At 38.9% G+C, this 20,364-nt stretch overlaps 1 long non-coding RNA gene and 1 pseudogene across 1 annotated transcript; both read right to left on the bottom strand.

The window, feature by feature from the left end:
- Positions 1-14,583: 14,583 nt before the first annotated feature.
- On the bottom strand, positions 14,584-15,310 carry LOC139781148 (uncharacterized). The gene is made up of 3 exons (XR_011720436.1): positions 15,231-15,310; positions 15,022-15,147; positions 14,584-14,896 (listed from the first exon to the last, which is right to left on the bottom strand). It is a non-coding gene; the product is annotated as an uncharacterized lncRNA (long non-coding RNA).
- A 2,159-nt stretch (positions 15,311-17,469) lies between these two features.
- On the bottom strand, positions 17,470-20,285 carry LOC139781146 (GTPase-activating protein and VPS9 domain-containing protein 1-like; annotated as a pseudogene).
- Positions 20,286-20,364: the final 79 nt, after the last annotated feature.

Here is a 20,364-nt window from a genome sequence, read left to right as displayed (position 1 = left end):
ATCCGTGACTTACAGATAAGAAAGAATACTATAAAATCTACTCATGTATTATGCTTAGTGAAGTCGAGTGACATAATACAACTTACCGTTTCGGATCTCTTATTATTTTATTCGGCGAGAAAACAAATTTTCGGGATTTGAAAAATTTTACTTTGAGCACTTGAAATCAAACTTTCTGTCACTGAGAGAGAAAAATGGTTGACACGCAAATGCCATTCCGTTGGTACCTAGAGGACACTAAGAGACATCTGTGATTGATATTACAGGTTTCTAGCAGCAAGCATTTTAAAGTTAGGCCCGCGACAAAATTTCAGCAGTGTCACGAATAGCCCCGGTCTCCCCTACTATATCGATTAAAAAAAAAAAACAGGCCGATATCTCAATATTTGCGGAAGTTAGAGCAACCATGGATATTTTTAAAAAAATTCAAAATTTAAATTTAAAAAAGGAACTCCTTGATTATAATTATTAGCAATTTTTATTAATTCTATTATATTCTTCAGTTTTTTCTACCCCTATTTCATATATAATTCGTTAAGATTTGGTTGATTAGTTCTGGAGTTATAGAAATTTCGGTAAATTTGACACATATACACACACATAGAGGACAGTCCCCTATTATGAGATAAGCTCCTAATATGCGATAGCGGGGTTTCTGCTAAACTAATAGGTTCTATTTGTTGGGTCCACCATGAACTTATTGCCCTTGGTGTAAAACCTATTTAGTAGAAAATTCATTGTTCGATCGTGCATGCACTCGTTACGAATATCGAAATTGTGAATTTGGATGTTGTCAAGTTCCATGAAGGTGAGACTTTGAACCTTGTTTATTATATAATAAATAAATATTTGACAACGAGTTCTGTATGCAGCGATAGAGTAAGGTCGTATTAGTATAGGAAAATACAGGATATGTTGAGTTGCTTAATTGTAGAGGATAGATTTGGTGATCGCGAGAAACCGCAAGGCGTGGGGTCCGTAATATGAGATATTCAGGGTGACGCTCGTTTCTAGAGTATGAAGGTTATTGTACAGTAATAAAAAGAGGGAAAATACTGTGTTGAAGTTAAGGGAAGGTTCATACGAACTTATAAAAGTGTGCTGATGGTGATCGCATGCTCATGCTGGGCGCACACTGGCTGCGCTGGAAATATTGAGTATAAGTGGGTTTGCGATTATTGCAAATAAGCTTCTCCATTACATTTGTATTTCAGAGACATTAAATGAAGTTTTCTAATTGCAATACCGATGTATTTTGCACTTTTTTTTAGCGATTTCTCGGGGTATCTCATATTAGGAGCACACTTTTTCGATTTTGCATGAAGCTCATTTTTTACATTTTTCTAATTTTCAGAAAAATTAATATTTAAATTAGATTTTACATTTCAGCATCTTACAGCTTATTAAATTCCCTTCAAAATGACCTATTACTTTTTTCAATTCTGCCCATAGACTTCCGATAATCACACAAAATAGATGTGGTATCTCATAATAGGGGACTTTCCTCTGCACACACACATACACACATACATACATACAGACATTTTTTAAAATTACAATTTTTTGACGTTTTAGAACATTCTGAACACATTCAGAAAAACAAAAAAAATTTTTTTACGAAAACAAAGCTTCTATAAGGAAGCAAAAAGTTAAGAAATTAAAAAAAAATTTATTTTAAAGTTTTAAAGATTAAAAGGCTTAAAAATAATCCATCCCTGATACTATGATGTTATTATAAAAAATTTATTACATTCTTTTGAAAATCTTTACTTAACCCTAGCTAGCCACACTTATTTTCAAGTTTTTAATTCGGCATACTCCAGTCTGTGAGACCGTTCAACTTTGTCATTTTCAGTCTTAATTAATATTTTTAAGCTATATATATTGTTGCGCCCGTACCGAGACACCCGGTGGAAGCCCGGAAGGCAGTCGCGAAACGCTGCCTAACGTCGTGCCTGACGACGATCCTGTCGTTGTTGCGTTGTTTGTAAATAGTCGTCATTGAGATTCTCCGCCGGGCCTTCGAGCCGATCAGACGTGTTCACGAGCGATTGTACATTATTACATTTCTGCATTAAACGAGTTCTCTTCCAACTGAGAGTTCTTATTCCCGGAAACGGGATTGCGCGCCGCGTTCGCGAGTGTGTGTGCACGAGTGTGTGTGTGCAGCGAACGCGTGGTCGAGCGCAACAATATATATATATATATATATATATATATATATATATATATATATATATATATATTCAAAGTCTGTATTTCCAATTCTTATACATATGTATATATATATATATATATATATATATATATATATATATATACATATGTATAAGAATTGGAAATACAGACTTTGAATAAGATCGAAATATTCTTTATTCTCGACTACCTGGCAAATTATAATTATGTGCACATAATTATAATTTGCCAGGTAGTCGAGAATAAAGAATATTTCGTTTTTAATTCACTGGCGGAGGAAGTTATTTTTTATATATTTGAATAAGATGTTTCTAATAATATGAGGTCAAGAAAATAATTTAAATTTAAACTGAACTTATTATAAGGAAACTTATAGAGGAAAGTCCCCTATTATGAGACAGGATCCTAATATGAGATATGTTAAGCTAAAAGGCCCTATATAGGCCCCATCTGTTGATCCCACCATGAAAAAACCCCGCCATCTCATATTAGGATTCCTATCTCATAATAGGGGACTTTCCTCTAATATAAGAAAATTATATGTTATTACTATGTGATATATATTATCTGAAAACTAGAAAACCGAAAAATGTTCAGCAGTCCACTAGACCGGACTATGGCGAGCTAGGACGTTACATGAGTAGAAAGAAAATTAGTTTTATCGGTAAAACAGACGACTCCAGCATCCCCTTAAGGTGATGCTGGAGCCGTCTGTTTTACCGGCATTTTTTTGTCGAAACGTAGCGTCGTTAATATTTGACAGAATTAAAAATCCTTCTCCAGAATTGCAGTACATACATTAATGATTCAGGGGAACTCCGATTTTATATAGAAAACGAAAAAAAATTACGAAAGTACAGATTTCCTTATCTACTTTTATCCCAATATGGCGTCTCGAGTTGCGACGAGCTGTCAGCTCGTCACAAGATGTATTTCATATAAGAGATATACCATTGGTACGAACGCGAAAACAAGTTCCCCTGAATTGTACAACAATAAAAACATCGATAAACCCCCCAAATCAAGATTTGGAAGCATAATATAAAAGTATAATTTCGATGTGTATATCGTGCGTATGTGTGCGTGCAATGTAGCGTGCTATCCTTGTCTATATCTTTGTCTATACAAGGACAGATATAGTCGGTGAGCACTTCTTTATCGACGCTGATCGAGTTCGCCTGCGGCTCCAGCATCCCCTTAAATACTTAAATAAAAATGTTTAGCTTAAAAGAATGTTCTTTTTTAAGTTACCTGAATATTTGCAGAGCTCCTTCAATTTTAGGTGACTGCACAGTATGCATTCAAGAATCGAGCCCCTGAACTACAACCATTGAAATGTAAATATTTGAAACATTTTCTGTCAGTCTGGTAGTGTTTACATTTTCTGTGAAGTCAATAGTTTATGCAGAACAATCTTGCAATAGGAATAAACTTGTGAATTATGGATGCAGTAACGTAAATAAGAAATTCTCCTGGCATGGTAGAGCGAGCTGTTAGATCATTTTTACGCAGGACAAGACTTTGTATTCAATCTGCAAGAGATAATTTTGAACAGAATTTATAATACATTTGTAAATAAACAAATTAAAAAAATATCTTTTTTCTTTCCTTTTTTTCAAATATTATATCAACTTTCAATGGTTGTAGCTCTGTTAGGAAGTCTTACGGACATGTTTATTAAATAATTTTAATTCTAAATGACTTCAATAACACACTCTTAATGTATGCGATCTTGAAAATCATGGGCCACCTTATATATTATTATAATTAAGATATATGTAGGAGTCAGCTAATATTATATAAAGTTATGTATATAGGACTCATATAAAATTATATATAATTATATAATAGCTTATACATAATTTTATATATTTCTATATAATTTTATACATATAGTATATAAATTTCTATGATTCGAGATTAGAGTTGTGAGATATTATGGCTGAATATATAAATAAGACTTTTGTTAGAGAAAAATTTATGATTATTATGTTTCTTTAGTTATTTGTATAAGTATTAATACTCCTTTTCAGGTGGTAGTCGCGGTATGGGTCAAGCGCAAAGTATGTCATCAGGTGGCACCGGTTGCGAAGATTGTCCTGGATATCCTGGATATGTTGGATATCCTGAAGGGAAACCGGATAAGGTACAAGTTCCACCGATAGGTACTGGAATACCTGGTATTACACAACCTGGAACAGGAATCATTCCTGGAGTCACAACTTACCCTGGCGGGCAAATAACATATCCAACTGCAGTGGTTCCTGGGGAAGTTAGCACATATATGATTATATGTATATGAAAAATTGTTTACCGAAATTTGTCTACTAGCAAAGCAAAGTTCCTGATTTTTTTTACATTTAAGTTTTATCCTATTTTAAAATATACTTTATTATACTTGAAATATTTTTGTGTTATATTGTATATGCTGCAGTTTCAACATTATTATATTTCTTAATTATACCACAATATTTTTGTGTTTCTTATAATATAAAAAATTATGTATAATGCGATAAGAAAAAATATATATGATACACTTAACAAATTAAGATAGGTCGCAATTGACTCTTCACCAATTCTTTTTTGTAATAAATCTATATTAAATATTATAGTTAAGTTCTGTAAAAATTTTTCGTCCAATGCATCTTGTAATATTTTTTTATACTTGAAATTTGGAGAAATTCTAATATAGGTTATAAGACAGATGTACGTTATTGAACAGTAGAATATAGTGTAGTGAGTATAAGTACAAGAGTAGAGTATAATAGCAAAAACTCAGGTTTCAAACCTGCGCTGTTAATTTTATTTCTTATTTTTATTTTTTTTAAATTATTTTATATATACTTGTAATATGTATTACTTATTATATGTAAAAATAAAAGTTTAGCATATATTTAGATATATATATATCTTCTTATATATTTATTTGTATAAAATAATCTTGAAATAAATAAAATATTTTTATAGAGAAATATTTTTATACAAATATTTTTCTTTCATTTTTAAAGATGTATACATTTTATTAAAATTTTCTTAAGGAGGTTGGTTGACGTCCCGCTACAGGCAGGCGGCGCGGCAGGGGGAAAGCATATACGTTAGATTTTTGTCGCGTGAAATAAACAAATTTTAGCAAATAAATATATGAAATGCATTCAATTGCTGTTTTTTAAGCAGGGCACACACCTTTTTTGTAGAACGTAACAGTAAGGTTTCGACCAATTGTGTTGCTCGGTTCTTACTTCTACGGTTACAAACGGCTGAATCAAGCAACGCGATTCCTTAGTTACGTTCTACGAAAAGTGTGTGTGCCCTGCTTTAAGGTTTAAAAAGAGTTGTTCTTACAATTAAAACTCAAATACATTATTATCCACGTTGAAATGTGGCAATAATAAATGTGGTCCTGTTTTATTTGTACAATTTCTTGATAACTATGTAGATAAATTATTTCAGTCTTTGAAAAAGTCCTTCCTAAATATGTAAAGAATTATTTGCATCTATTTTCATTAAATTCTTATCTTTTTTAATATGTTTTCGAGAGTTATTACAAGTTAGGTAACATTTTTGCTATGTCGCTTATATATAAGAGAGAGAGAGACAAGAATATAACTTCAATAATTAATTATTCGACAACCATGCGGACAATTGTCTTCAACTTTGGCATAGACGACAGATATGTATATTCCCGTAGACGAATATTCTCCATAAATTTCAACTTTTATCATATTGATTTGAGCAACCAACCTCTTTAAATAATGTTAGGATAGGTACGCACACGTTCCATAAAGATAACCATTTGAAGCATGTACATTTATAAGACATATTGTAGAAAATATTAATGTCTTTTATATTTTTATGATTTATATCATTTGATCCAATGTACAAAATAAATATAAATATTAAATTCTCATCCAATAACCCTTAAGGTGATGCTGGAGTCGTCTGTTTTACTGACATTTCTTTATCGTCACGTAGCGTCGTATTAATTTGACAGAATTAAAAGTTCTTTTCCAGAATTGCAGTACATACATCAATGATTCAGGGCAACTCCGATTTGATATATATAGTAGACAATTATGTAAAAATTGAAAAGGACAGAATAAATTATTATAAACATCATCAAAAAGAATTACGCACTAAAACATATCAAGATTTAAGAGATTACATACAAACTATAGCGAATAATTTAAATGGGGGCGTATTGGAAAGATGGTTATACTTCCATCCATATTTATTGGGTCACCGCGTAATATGTTACAAAATTATCAAGATAATGGCAATTGTTGGTAAATTTGGCAAACTAGATTTTTTAATTACAATGACTTGCAATCTAAAATGGCGAGAAATTGAAAAAAATCTTTTACCTGGTCAACAAGCTTCTGATAGACCTGACATTTGTGCACGTGTTTTTAATATTAAAAAAGATTATTTAATTGATTTAATTTTAGCAAAAATTTTTTGGAGAAGTAGCAGCCTTTGTATATGTCATTGAATTTCAAAAACGCGGTTTGCCACATGTTCACAAGTTAATTACTTTAAAATATAATTTCAAAATAACAACTCCACAAATCGTTGACAAATATATTTCTGCTGAAATTCCTGATCCTCGCGTGAAAATCATATATTACATGACATAGTTATGAGACATATGGATGGAAAATGTTCAAAAGATTATCCTAAACCATATCTTGAAGAAATCAGAATGGATGAAGATGCTTATCCTTATTACCGTCGACGAGACAATGGCAGGAGTTTTGAACGCCCTGGTGAATATATAGTTGATAATCGTTATGTAGTTCCGTATTGTCCTATTTTATCGATTATTTTTAATTGTCACATAAATGTTGATGTAGTTTCAAGTATCAAATCGGTGAAATATTTATATAAATATATTTATAAAGGACATGATGTTGCTGCTATAACAATTGAGCCAACAACAGAAAATGTTATTATTGATCGTGATGAAATACGTAATTTTATAGAAACTTGTTATGTTGGACCTGTAGAAGCCAGTTGGCGTATTCTCGAAAAAAAGTTACAAGATAAAAGTCATACTATAATGCGTTTGCCAGTCCATCTTCCTAATCAACAAAATGTTATAATTGAAAATAAAGCTATTGGAGAAGCAATGACTTCTGCTTTAAATCAAGTTACAATGTTAATTGATTCTTTTTCTTTAAAATCTCGCGACGAAGAAGCAAGACAATATTTATATGTACAAATTCCACAATATTATACGTTCAAGAAAGAAGAAATCAATGGAAGAAGTGTATCACGTCGGGTCAAACGTAAAAGTCATTATAATTGTATAGGACGAATGTATTCCGTTAGCCCAATACAAACAGAATTATTTCATTTACGGCTATTATTACTCACTGTAAAGAGAGCTACAAGTTTCGATGATTTAAAAACTGTAAATGGAGAAGTACGTCAATCGTTTTCAGCGGCATGTCTAGCTTTAGATTTAATTGAAGATGATGATGAATGCAGACGAGCGATGAATGAAGCTGTTGGATGGATGTTGCCAAGACAACTTCGGAGATTATTTGTACGTATATTATTACATTGTCAACCGTTGCATCCTGAAGAGCTTTGGGAAAGTTTTAAAGTAGCAATGTCGGAAGATTATGTACGACATTTTGGTATGTTACAAGGACAACAGAAAACTTATGCACAAATCGGCGCTATGCTTTCTGTTGAAGGTAAAAGTTTCGCTGATTTTCCACAAATGGAACAGTTGACAGAAAATTATGAGGGAAAAGATTATGTGACGCTCGAAAAAACTATGGAAATTGGTATCAGACAATATGAACAGTTAAATGATGAACAAAGAAAAATAGTAGAATTTGTATTAAATATAGATTAGATAACAGTAATCATAATAGTAATTGTTTTTATATCGATGGTCCTGGTGGTTCAGGTAAAACGTTATATACAACTATCTATCATTTAGCCAAAATTCGTAATAAACATGTATGTACGATGGCTTTTACGGGCATTACAGCGACATTATTGCCAGCAGAAAAAACGGTTCATAAGATATTTGGATTACCAGTTCCATTATTTATTGATTCAACATCTAACATTAGAATCCAATCAAAGGAAGCTCAATATTTAAAAGAAACAGATATTTTTATTTGGGATGAAGCGCCAATGGCACCACGATATACTCTAAAGATTATGGATCGAACGTTGCGTGATATTATGAATAATAATTTATCAGAAAAGTTTATTATTCTCGATTACAATTGGCAATACGTATATTGAAACATTACGACGTTTCGACCTTTAGGATTGGGTCCTTCTCAAGCAATCTAAATAACAAACAATTCAGTGTAACAATAATTTGGTCGACGAGATAAAATTAATAGTCAAGAAAAAATATTATAAAAGCGATACCTGGTAAACTAATTTTTGTCACGAACTTAAACATCTGTATTTACGAAGATTTTACCCAAAATGGTCATAAAATTAATCGCTGGACGAACAATAGTCAATAAGCAATGTAAAAAAAAAAGAAAAGTATGCAGTTCAAGAAAAGCAAAGATACTTTACATGTATAAGTCAGTGACAGTAGAGAATGCGTTTTATAAAGAGAGTGTGACCGCCGTAATGAAATGCTGTCGTTAATGCCCACAAAAATTTCGGAGCAAGACATTATCGCGGAGCGACGACTAACGCGTGTTCACATGTCGGAGTTGAGAGGCGTACTAATTGTTTTCCGGACCTGACAATGTACATTATAGGTTGTTAATATAAACATGTGATATTCACGTGATATTTATAACGATGAAATTACTTTGTCATATATAGGATTTAAGTTTTCGGTGTCCTTTTTTAAGTTGATCGTGTTAGAATGCTTTTTAATCAAAAACATTTCAGCAATCTCTCTCTTTTTAATGTTTTTTTCTTTGTGGATGATGTTGGTTTCCGCCCATTTGAAATTGTGACCACACAACACACGATGCTTACTCACGACCGACTCGACCGAGTGATTGCTATCATGTATTTTTGGTATCTTTTTGATGCTCCTTGACGCGTGTTATTAAATGACGTTTAGTCTGCCCTATACATTGCATCACAGTCGTCACAATCAATCCTATATACAAGTTCGGTCTCGTTATCTTTGACAAGTTTATCCTTTCCACTTTTTATGATTCCCTCGAGTTTTTTCGGGATGGTATATACAGTGTCGAGGTGGACTGTGTCAAGAATGCGTCGAATATCCTCGCCTACACCCTTCACGTATGGTACTGTAATACAACGTCGTGTATCGAACCCGCTCTGTGTTCCGTCTACTCTCTCGACTGTATTCGCGAGTGTTTTAAGTCTAGCATTAATTCTTTTGTCTATAACTTCTGTGGGAAATAAGTTATTTAATAAAATTTCTTTAACTATGTTAATGTTGGTTGCATGGAAGCGATTATCTGACAATAGAATCGCTCGGTCTATTAGGCTGGTTATTGTGTAACGATGCGCCCTTTTAATAAGGCATCGTTCCCGGCCACCACCCGCCGGATGCCGTCCGACCGATCCTCCGTCGGGCGAGGACAGGGCGCGGTGCGCCCAATTTTTTAAACCTTTGAAACGCACCGTGTGCGCGGGAAACCCGCCGCACCGGTGCCTTCCCGCACGACGCCGACGAGCGCCGACGGGAGCCGATCCCCGCCGAAGACAAACGCGCGGGATCGCGCCGCTCCCACCACCACGCGGCGCGCCTGACGATCGGCCTCCCTCCTGCCGGACTCGCCGCGCCGAGCGGTATATAAGCCGGCACGCGCGGCGAGACGGCACTTCGTCTATACCACGGCAACCCGCCTGTTCCTGACGAAGCCTACCCACCAGTTCCTAGGGCGACGCGCTAAACGAGGTCCAGAGTGTGGGCCTCGAGTGAGTGTTCTCAAGCGTCCCCGAGCTCCAGCCCACTTGCTCCCGACGGCCACGGCCCAACGAGGTCGAGCATGCTCGGCCTCGTCGCGAGGGTTCTCACCGCCGTGACCCCGGGACTCCGCACTCCTGCGTTACCCATATCGCGCTCCGTACGACGTCACCGCACCGAGTGCATATGCACCGCCGACCACGGTAACCTACCGCGTTCCGCGCTTATCTGCGAAGCCGCGGCCCGTCTTAAACCGACCGCGTCCCGTCATACTCCGCCTTGTAATATACCGCGTTCCGCCACTCATGTAATATCTGTAAGCCGCGTCCCGTCGAACTCCGCCTTGTAATACACCGCGTTTCATACCGACCGTTGTCGTGTACCGCGTCCCGCGATTCTCTGTAAGCCGCGTCCCGTCGTACTCCGCCTTGTAAGGTACCGCGTTTCGTACCGCCCGTTGTCGTGTACCGCGTCCCGCGATTAGCTGTAAGCCGCGTCCCGTCGTACTCCGCCTTGTAATATACCGCGTTGCGCACCCCTTAGGAAAATTTACTTAAAGTTCTTTAAAGTTACTTAAAGTATTTTAAAGTATTATAAAGTATACTATCCGTAATAATAGTATACTAATAGTATAATAGTAGACTAATAGTATACTGACAGCCGAACGTAAAGTTTTCTTTAAGTTATTAACCTCAATAAAAACTTTATAAGCAAGTCGCAAATATACTTTAAATTTACTTTTAACAAACGTAATACTTATAAATATACTTTAACTTTACTTTTTATAAAGGTAATACTTAAAGCTGATTTTAACTTATGCGTGTTGTTTCAACAGTATACTTAAAAAGACAAGTTCCCTTTTTCACCACACTTGCACCACACGAGACATTAAGAAATATTATACCATATATCCAATTCAAAATTTTATTACTCTTTTTAAACTGAATTTGTTTCTTAAGATGATTTTTGAAAAATTATATATTTGCGCTGGTTATGACATATGTAGACTATATATAACACTTACATCAAATTAAGAAGTAGGTAGTCTACCACGTAAGGCAGTTGGCTCACGATCCAGAGGTCCCGAGTTCGAATCCCACCAAGGTAAGTGTGTTTTTCAAATACGAGAAAATATTTATAATCATAGACTGCATCTTAAGAAACAAATTTAGTTATAAAATAGTAATAAAATTTCGAAATAAATAATTTTTTTTTATTCCGGGTGAATATCGGAAATCAGTGTCCTCTAGTATTAAGAGGACTGCAATCTTAAGTCTAGTGTCTCATGGTTAGAGGATATTTCTCTAGATTTTAAAATATCTTCTTGAGACCGTATTTCAGAGGAAAATCCTCTAAAATCAAGCGGGAGCCACTAAATGACAGAATATTTTTTTTGGGGTGATTAATAGTAATTGCATGAGTTAACTTAAAGTAACCTTTAAAGTATATTATAGAAATACTTAAAGTTTGGTTCGAAATCACTTCTAGTTTATCAATAGTTTATCAATAGTAATTTCTTTGGTAAACTTTCTAGTTTATTTTAAGTTTTTTTAAATAAATTTTCCTAAGGGTGGCGCCCGAACAGGGACCGTTTTGATCCGTTCCGAGAGACAGTAAGCAGGGTACATCATGCCGAAAGCGTGGATATACGCGTTATCCAAGAGCCAGCTCATCGTAGAGCTCGAACAGCTCAAACTAGACCCCGACGGCTCGATCGACGAGCTACGCCGACGCTTAAGCGCCTACGTAACCGCACACCCGGAAACGGTGCAGTCCACCGCCACGGGGGGCAGCCAGACGCAGGCTGCACCCATAATCACCGTGGATCTATCGGGAGACCTCCGCGTACCGGCGATCGACACGCGCCCGCCGCCATCACCGAATTGGCCGTTTCACACGCCGCCGCTAACGATGACACCATTCGAACTCTTGCGCCCGGTCGCGAGTGACCGCCCCCACGACAACCCCGCCCAGGTCATGGACCAGATACGGAAATGGGGGTGCCACTTTGACGGGAGAGACCCCGTGGCCTTCCTCGAGCGGCTCGAAGAGCTAAAGGACGCGTACCAATATTCCGGCGCGCAGTTATTAATGGGGCTACCGGAAATGTTCAAGGGCGACGCCCTTCTATGGTGCCGGAACAACCGAGCCAACTGGCGGGGGTGGGAAGACTTCCGCGAATACTACCTGCCGCGCCGGTATCGCACCAAACTGGTCCGCGAAATACAAACGCGCCTGCAAAAACCGGACGAGCCGTACCGAAAGTTCGCGACGGAGATGCTGACGATGATGCGACGGGCCACCGGATTCGCGGAGGAGGAGCAAGTCGACGCGTTCTATGACAATATGCATCCGCGGTATCAGATGTACATCCGCCGCGACACCGTGACGCGCACGCGAGACATACTGCGCCTGGCGGAGGAATTCGAGCATATCGAAGAGCAGACGCGCGCCCGACAAACCGCCGCCCCGAGTCCCGCGGTCGCCGTCGCAGCATACGACCGCCGAGAGTGCTGCTGGCGGTGCAAGCAGCGGGGGTACACCCGGTTCGACTGCCGACGACCGCCGCGCCGGTTCTGCTCCCAATGCGGCAGGGATGGCGTCTTCACGAAAGATTGTCACCCGCCGCCGGGAAATGCCGCTCGGGCCGGGGACGAAGCGGCCGTCCCCCGGTCCTCCGCATAGCATATACACCCCGTCCGCACCTGACCGTGATAGCAGCAAAACAGCCATTCGAGGCACTCCTGGATACCGGATCCGAAGCTTCATTCATCAACGCACCGACCGCCGACAAAATATCCCGCGATTTCCCGATCCAGCCGGTTAACGGACAGGTGCACCTCGCTGACGGGTCGAGCACGTCCATCCCGGGGCTAATCACCTTCCCCATTACCGTGCAGGGACGGCTATTCTGGCACCGATTCCAGATTATGCCGATGTTAGACTGCGACGTCCTGATAGGCGTGGATCTGTGGGCAAAAATGGATTTCGCCATACCGCCGCCGGGCCCGCCCGACGCCGACCCGCGGACCGCCGCCGTCGAAAACACGTCCGAGGAGGGCACGACAACAGAGGCGGAACGCCTCCGTCGCTTCCTGGCCATCGAACTCGCGAAGTTCGAGGCCGTGCAGGGCCCCACCGACCGCGGGCAGCACGTGATACGCGTCAAGACCGACAGACCGATTAAGCAACGCTACCGGCCGCGAAACCCCGCCATGCAGGCGATCATCGACGCGGAAGTCGACAAGATGCTCCGCGACGGCATTATCGAGCCGTCACATAGCGCGTGAAGCTCGCCAGTCGTGATCGTGCGGAAAAAGGACGGCAAACCCCGATTCTGCATAGACTTCCGTCTGGTCAACGAGGTCACCGAGAAAGACGCGTATCCACTGCCTCATATCACCGCGACGTTGGACAAACTACGGGGGGCGCGCTACCTGTCCACGCTCGATCTAAAAAAACGGCTATTGGCAAGTGCCACTCTCGCCAGAAAGCCGACCCGTGACCGCCTTCACCGTCCCCGGCAAGGGGCTAATGCAGTTTAAAGTAATGCCATTCGGGCTGCATTCGGCACCGGCCACGTTCCAACGCCTGCTGGATACAATTCTGGGCCCGGACCTAGAACCGCACGTGTTCGTTTACTCCGCGAGGCCAACCTCCGCATAAACCCCGAGAAGTGCCGATTTTGCGCCGAGCAGATTAAATACCTCGGCCACATTGTCGACCGGGACGGTATCCGAACCGACCCGGACAAAGTCAGCGCCGTCGCGAACTGGCCCGCGCCGCAAAACGTCCGCCAGATCCGGCAGTTCCTAGGGATCGCGTCGTGGTACCGCCGCTTCATCAAGGATTTTGCGACCCTCGCCGCGCCGCTCACCGCCTTGACCCGAAAGCAAGCCCGGTGGAAGTGGGGGGAGGCCAAGCAACACGCGTTCGCAACCCTCAAAACAGTCCTGACCACCGCGCCAGTTCTCGCGTGTCCGGATTTCTCGCGACAATTCCACCTTCAAACCGACGCCAGCACCACCGGCCTGGGAGCCGTGCTGACGCAATACTTCCCCGAGGGCGAGCGCGTGATCGCTTACGCCAGTCGCACGTTGAACAACGCCGAGCGGAATTATAGCGCGACCGAGCTGGAGTGCCTGGCAGTAGTCTGGGGAATCCGACGGATGCGCGGCTACCTCGAGGGCTACCGATTCACGGTAATCACCGATCACCAGTCGCTGAGATGGCTACAAAAAGTGGCTGCAGACAATGCGTAATAGACTCCATTTTCATTTTCTCAGGGCAGAGACTTTCGATCTCCAGATTGCATAACTTTTTCAGTGAATCCTCTATCGGTACCACGGACTTTTGAGTGCCGTCTTCAGTAATGTCTCGGTCTCCTGGCATTTCTTCACAACTTCTATGTATAGATCTAAAAGAAAAAGTGCAAATGCATAAGCAATTGCAAAACGTTGAATAATTTTCCATTGGTCACAGCACACCTTTGTCATCGTATTTATCCAGATACATCATCGCGCACAAAAAGTCCGAATTCAGCATCTGTTGCAAAATACTAGCAGGTTTGTCTACGAGCTCGCTCGGATGCGGAGTGAGAGGATTACTCTAGGGCGCCTTTGTCAAGGTGTGCAGGTAACATTGTAGAAGCCAATGTACAATAGACAGGACTGCCGCTGCCAAGAGATCTTCCTCTGGTTTACCGCGGCATGTGATACCAACTTGTATAGACTCCAGGAACTCCAGCAGGCTCACGATGCAATGGGGCTTGTGAAAAGCATCATATTTACTTATTCGCTGCAACACTGCAGCGTATGACACTAGCTGCAAGACAATTTGAAATATAAATCACTGACAAGTCACAGTATATGTGTATTGTGTAAGAAAAAATTAAAGTAACCCCTGAAATATATTTTATATATATATATATATATAATTAATAAACAAACCTGAGAACTTAACGAGTGCTTCAGATAAGACAGTACTAACTGATTAGGTCCTGGTCCCACTAACGCTTGTTGTAATATACAATCTGCTAAGTTATATACATCACCACTTACTCCTCTTGGCAAAATCTAAGAATTAATCTTGATTTTAGAAAACATGTAGAACCTTGAGAAGCAAATAGAAAGCACATCAAGGAAATACAGACGCTTACCGTTTTGATATTAATACCCCATTGCAAATCAGTCCAGCGTTCTCGCCAAGCTCGTAGCAAGAGAGCCAAAATCAGTTTGACACTCAAAGTGTTAAAAATCTTTGAAACGAATATAGAAATTAATTAATTCCTTATTGTGAAGAGTTTACTCTTTGTAAATTTTATATAAAGTGTTAAACGTATCATTACTTACCTTAATATGAAGTCTTTGAATATTATGCACTGCAATTATTGTAGAAGATAAACCTTGAGTAAGGCAAGACATAATAATTTCCTTGTCCCAATCGCCTATAATATCTCTTTGCGTACCATCGTTTGCTTGACTCGCGACAGAAGTAACAAAGAGTATCGTGGTAGCAACTTTGGCTGCATCTAATGTTGCTAAAACGTCACCCATCAACGGTACAATGATAAAAAACCGCTGTTTCAGTCTTGGAACACTAAATTAATACAAATACATATATATATATATATATATATATAATATTAACAAATTTTTAATTTACCTTACTAATAATAGAATAAACAAGTTCTTTTCCTGTTTTATAGCGTACCCAATATGTATAATGCCATTTGGACTAGTAGCAATTAGGTGACGAAGAAAAACCACCGAGATTTCTCTTCTGCGCAAATACTTGCTCGTGCTTCTTTCTTCTTAATTGCAACAATTGGTTTCTACGTTCATCTTTCCGAAGATTCTTCTCAAAATGCTTAGATGACTTTCCGATAACATTCTGTTTATCTATGCAAGAAAAAATAAGATATATCCTCTTATAGCGTTTTTCACTGGCAGAGCTGGTGCGCACTCAATGCACATTAAAGCTGTTTATACACTGATTTAATCTCTAATATTCAAAGTAAAATGCAAATATTTCGACTGATAAAATACCCAGTACATATTTTATCAAATAATGCAATCATGATTTAACCTGTTTATACTAAACATACACTTTACGTTGGTTTGTGTATGACGGCTTTAATGTGCACTGAATGCGCACCAGCTCGAAAAACGCTATTAGAAATCAAAGAAAGTTCTGCTTAAAACATTAGCATATAGAATTATACATTAATTACCTTAATCTCACTCGGTCTCTCGTTCAAACGATGGCTTGGCGCAAAAAGACAGGAAATACCACCATGTTTCAAGTTTCTTGATCTTTTCGCGATTTTCTGCCGATGTTAAGGCATTCGTATGTATTTGACCGGAAATGAATGTCCGGGAAAGAATCTACCATATGAAATCGTTTGTATTTCGTATGAAGACTTTTGAAGTGCAATTGAAAAGGTTTGTGAGTCATTCGTTTAATTGTAATTAATTAATTATTTTTACACCATGCATTTAGCCGAAATAGATAAATTAATAAAAGTTTTTATACGGAATCGTTTGTATTTCGTATGAAGAGTTATGAAGTGTGATTAAAAAGGTTTGTGAGTCACCCAGATAATTTTAATTAAATATTTATAAAACTCGGTAATTAGCCGAAATATAGATTTTTAGTTATTCATGTTAAAAGAAGAAGGCGCTAGTGTTCCCGAAGGTCCGTCTGCAATCAGAATTAATATAAACGTTTTAAAAATTATTTTATAGTGAAATAAATAAATATACAGACTAATAAGCCTGTAATTATAAGCGATAGTTGCTAATTAAATTTGTGACTCATATAATTCCATCTTGCAGAGGACCTCCGTAACGAGCTAGATCAAAGATGTACCAGCTGTGCAGGGTGAAGAGGTTATCTCAAACGCCCTGCCGCAGCCCAATTGAGCGACTCAAATGTCATTACCGCTGAGAAGTACTTCTTGCCATTTGAGTCAGCATGTCCGAGCAACCGGATTGTCCACTGCGTCCCACCTTGAATTTTTTTTACAGTCGTTTATTAGGATTGCTCTACTTTTAAATTGAGCGCTTTTAAATGTATTATTATTAAACTACCGATATCGATATATTATTAGTAATTTAATATTAAAGCTTGACAGAGTGACGTAAACTAATTCGCTCATGGTATTATAACAAAGTATTATGCGTTCAAATTCTCGAAAGCTAGCTTCTTTACTATATGCTCTCTTTTTATGTCGATCGATTCAGATAAAAATCTCCGAAGTCTTTCTTTCTCTCGCGATATTCCTAGAGTAAAACTGTACAAAAACTCTACGAAAGTGGCGATATTTTTCACGGATCTGGTTTGAGTCTCGGCTCTTGGGAAAGGTATACGTATGTAGAAAGAGTACGCCAACACAGTTTATCCTGCTAAATGGTTATCAATCTCTATAAGTTCTTTATTGTTTACACATAAATTATAGAATATCTAAACGTTTCTTTTTTTTCGATGTCCTGTGAAATTGTACAATAGAGTTACAAATAAAGATAAAGCCACACTTTACGTATAATCTGATTCAGTCTTTGCTAATGTTACATAATAACGTGCGAAAGAACTAACAGTTAGACTATTTAAGAGGCTATTTAAGAATTTTAATTAAGATACTGAAAGCATAAAACTGTTCAGCTAGCTTTACACAAGATATTGGTCTTCTTCTTTATGAAATCGTCAAATTATGATTATGATACATTTCTACATTATCACCAGCATCGAATCTAATCTTATTTATCGTGATACTCTTGAGAAACTGTTAATCCATTGTCTTAACTCGATCGCGGCGCAGAACTGCGTCCACCAATATTGTTCCTCTCCCTCCAATCGATTCCCGTAAAAGCTGTCTACATATTGAACAGTCGATACAACGACGGCGGATTAGTCTGAAATTAAGCACACGTTAACAATCACTCTTCTTGCTAAAATCACAATTCTCTTTTCAATCGCATACTTTGATTATGACATAGACCAGCACGGGAGTCAGATCGTCGGCAGCAGGTATGCCTCTTTCCGACGCCATGGAGAGGAGATTCATGATGGTAGTCGCGCAACGAAATACACACTGCAACTTATCCCTAGGAGTCTTATACGCCGATATCACAGCCAATTCAGCCTGCGCCCATGACCAGGGGCATTCGTAATGATAAACTTTTGAAATGTGTAGGTCCTTGTGATTTGGATGAGTTACGACCTTTGCCAACTTTTTGATGTGACCGTGAAAAAGCTGGTCCCTATATACATCTCCATCTTCATTTAGATAGAGCGCATTGTGGTATACCCATGCCATGACGGTTCTTTCCACCACGACTCGCCAAATCTAACTGGTTGGCGCTCGCCGCTGAAAGTAAGAAGTAAGTTCAGACGTCTCTGAGCACTCCGCTAAGATCAATTGCGAGATAAATAATTATATTCATGTACATTGCCAGATCGGATCGTTGTCCATTTCCACGTGGACCTTCCCTAGAAAATTATCCACGAGATCCTGTTTCTCGTCAGCTAGCGTAAGCTTTTTAAACTCTTCGCAGAAACGCAGGAGGAAAGCCTTCTTTTTTTCCAAAAATACCCTCACACAAACGGATACAAGATGATTATTGATAGCATCCCGATCGCACTTAACTCGCACGCATAATCTGAAAAATATTATTATTAAACGGTTAACATCTTACATTTAAACATCTTACATTTACTTATACATTACATACAAAGATGATATTTATATATAAACAGTACCTATCTAAGTGAGCTAATGTCGACAGCAATCCCTGACGACATCTGATTAAATATGCGATATAAGGAGATCGCTTTTGATAATCCTCTCGAAGTGATTTGAAGAGCTTTCTACATCCATCGTCATTAAATAGACGCACGCAACGTAAAGTTTCATGAAGATGAGCTAGTAATGCCATATCCTGCAGGTTTATAGCTTCTGCCAATTGTAGTTGTAAAAACGCAACCAGTTCGTTTTCTTTCTGCGACTAACAATGTCTCTGTAATAAAATGTTATGTGCGAATATTTGAACATTAAGTAATTAAGTAATCCATAAAAAAATCACACTTTGTTTTGTACGCCATGATTGAAAAATAATACAATAAATACCTCTGAAGTATTCCATGGAATGTGTTGAAGGTCAGCAGTGCTAAGTACCATACGTAATTTTCTTTTAGCATCCGCAAAAGCATAAGAGAGTTCTACATTATTCGAATCGATTGAAAGTCTTTCGTCTTCCACCTCTTTTGTATGGGACTGATTGCTTTCGACCGAAGCTGTATCGCCTAGCTGCGCTTGGCTTTCTTCTGTATTTCGCTAATATATCATCGGTAGTATCTGAAATTAATCAAAAGAACAATTTATTACTGTCTAAAACTTGCAGGAAAACTTTTCCTTTTTTTTAGCATTACTTTCCGATTTATCTTCGATTCTACAAAACTATTAAAACAGAAACCGTTTATATTGTAACAAAATAATATATGATAATTGTTAATAGTTATTTATTAATATCTTACCGCCCGCGACATTACCGGATGATGTTACATCTTCCGACATAATCCTGCGTAATCTGTGCCTGCACACATCGACGCCGTCGCCACCAGCTTCTCGATCGAAACATCTGTCGTCCGTCACGCGGATTGCTTTACCTCTACGATTTTTCAATGACAATTTTAATTTACCAAAGAAACCGCGTTTGTTTTTTAATCGTTGTCCAACAATTCCTTATCGCCACGCTCGGCGGTCATGTCAAAGCTTATGCTCTTTGGAATAGCTCCCGTTGATGCATTTGGAAAAATTGGGAATCGAACCATCTACCGCGTCACACGTGCCATTAACCGTTGGTGTTGGTAAATCTGACGTTGAAATGTTACTCTTCACACGAGGTTCTGATCCGGAACTGCTGCTGGATGTTACGCTAGCCGTGCTTAATCGGCCTACGGTATTCCCGACTGACGCCATGCAACTCCTGATTCACAAAATTCACATTAGATGTATAACGTTCTTCGGTGGGAAAGACAACAGATTGACAGAAGGATTAAGTGAAGAAATGCAAACCTCTGTTTTCACGTCACCGTTTTGGGACTTCTCTGACAAAACAGGCGCGGAAATATGATTAGCTGATAGCAACGCCGGTGCGACTGCAGCCGCAGCGATGTAATTGTGCGCAGGTGCTTGACGTTCAACTTGCTTACCATTGTCAATTTGAAGTTTATCTATCAAGTGGACCAGCCTATCTATCTATCTTGAAACGGGCGAGCAGCACCAGAAACAG

The sequence above is a fragment of the Temnothorax nylanderi genome, unplaced genomic scaffold (assembly GCF_030848795.1).
Source record: "Temnothorax nylanderi isolate EJ_2023f unplaced genomic scaffold, tnyl_v1.0 TNYL_tig0318_pilon, whole genome shotgun sequence".
NCBI classification, from domain to species: domain Eukaryota; kingdom Metazoa; phylum Arthropoda; class Insecta; order Hymenoptera; family Formicidae; genus Temnothorax; species Temnothorax nylanderi.
Note: the sequence above shows the minus strand (reverse complement) of the source record. Positions and strands in the feature narration are given on the sequence as shown.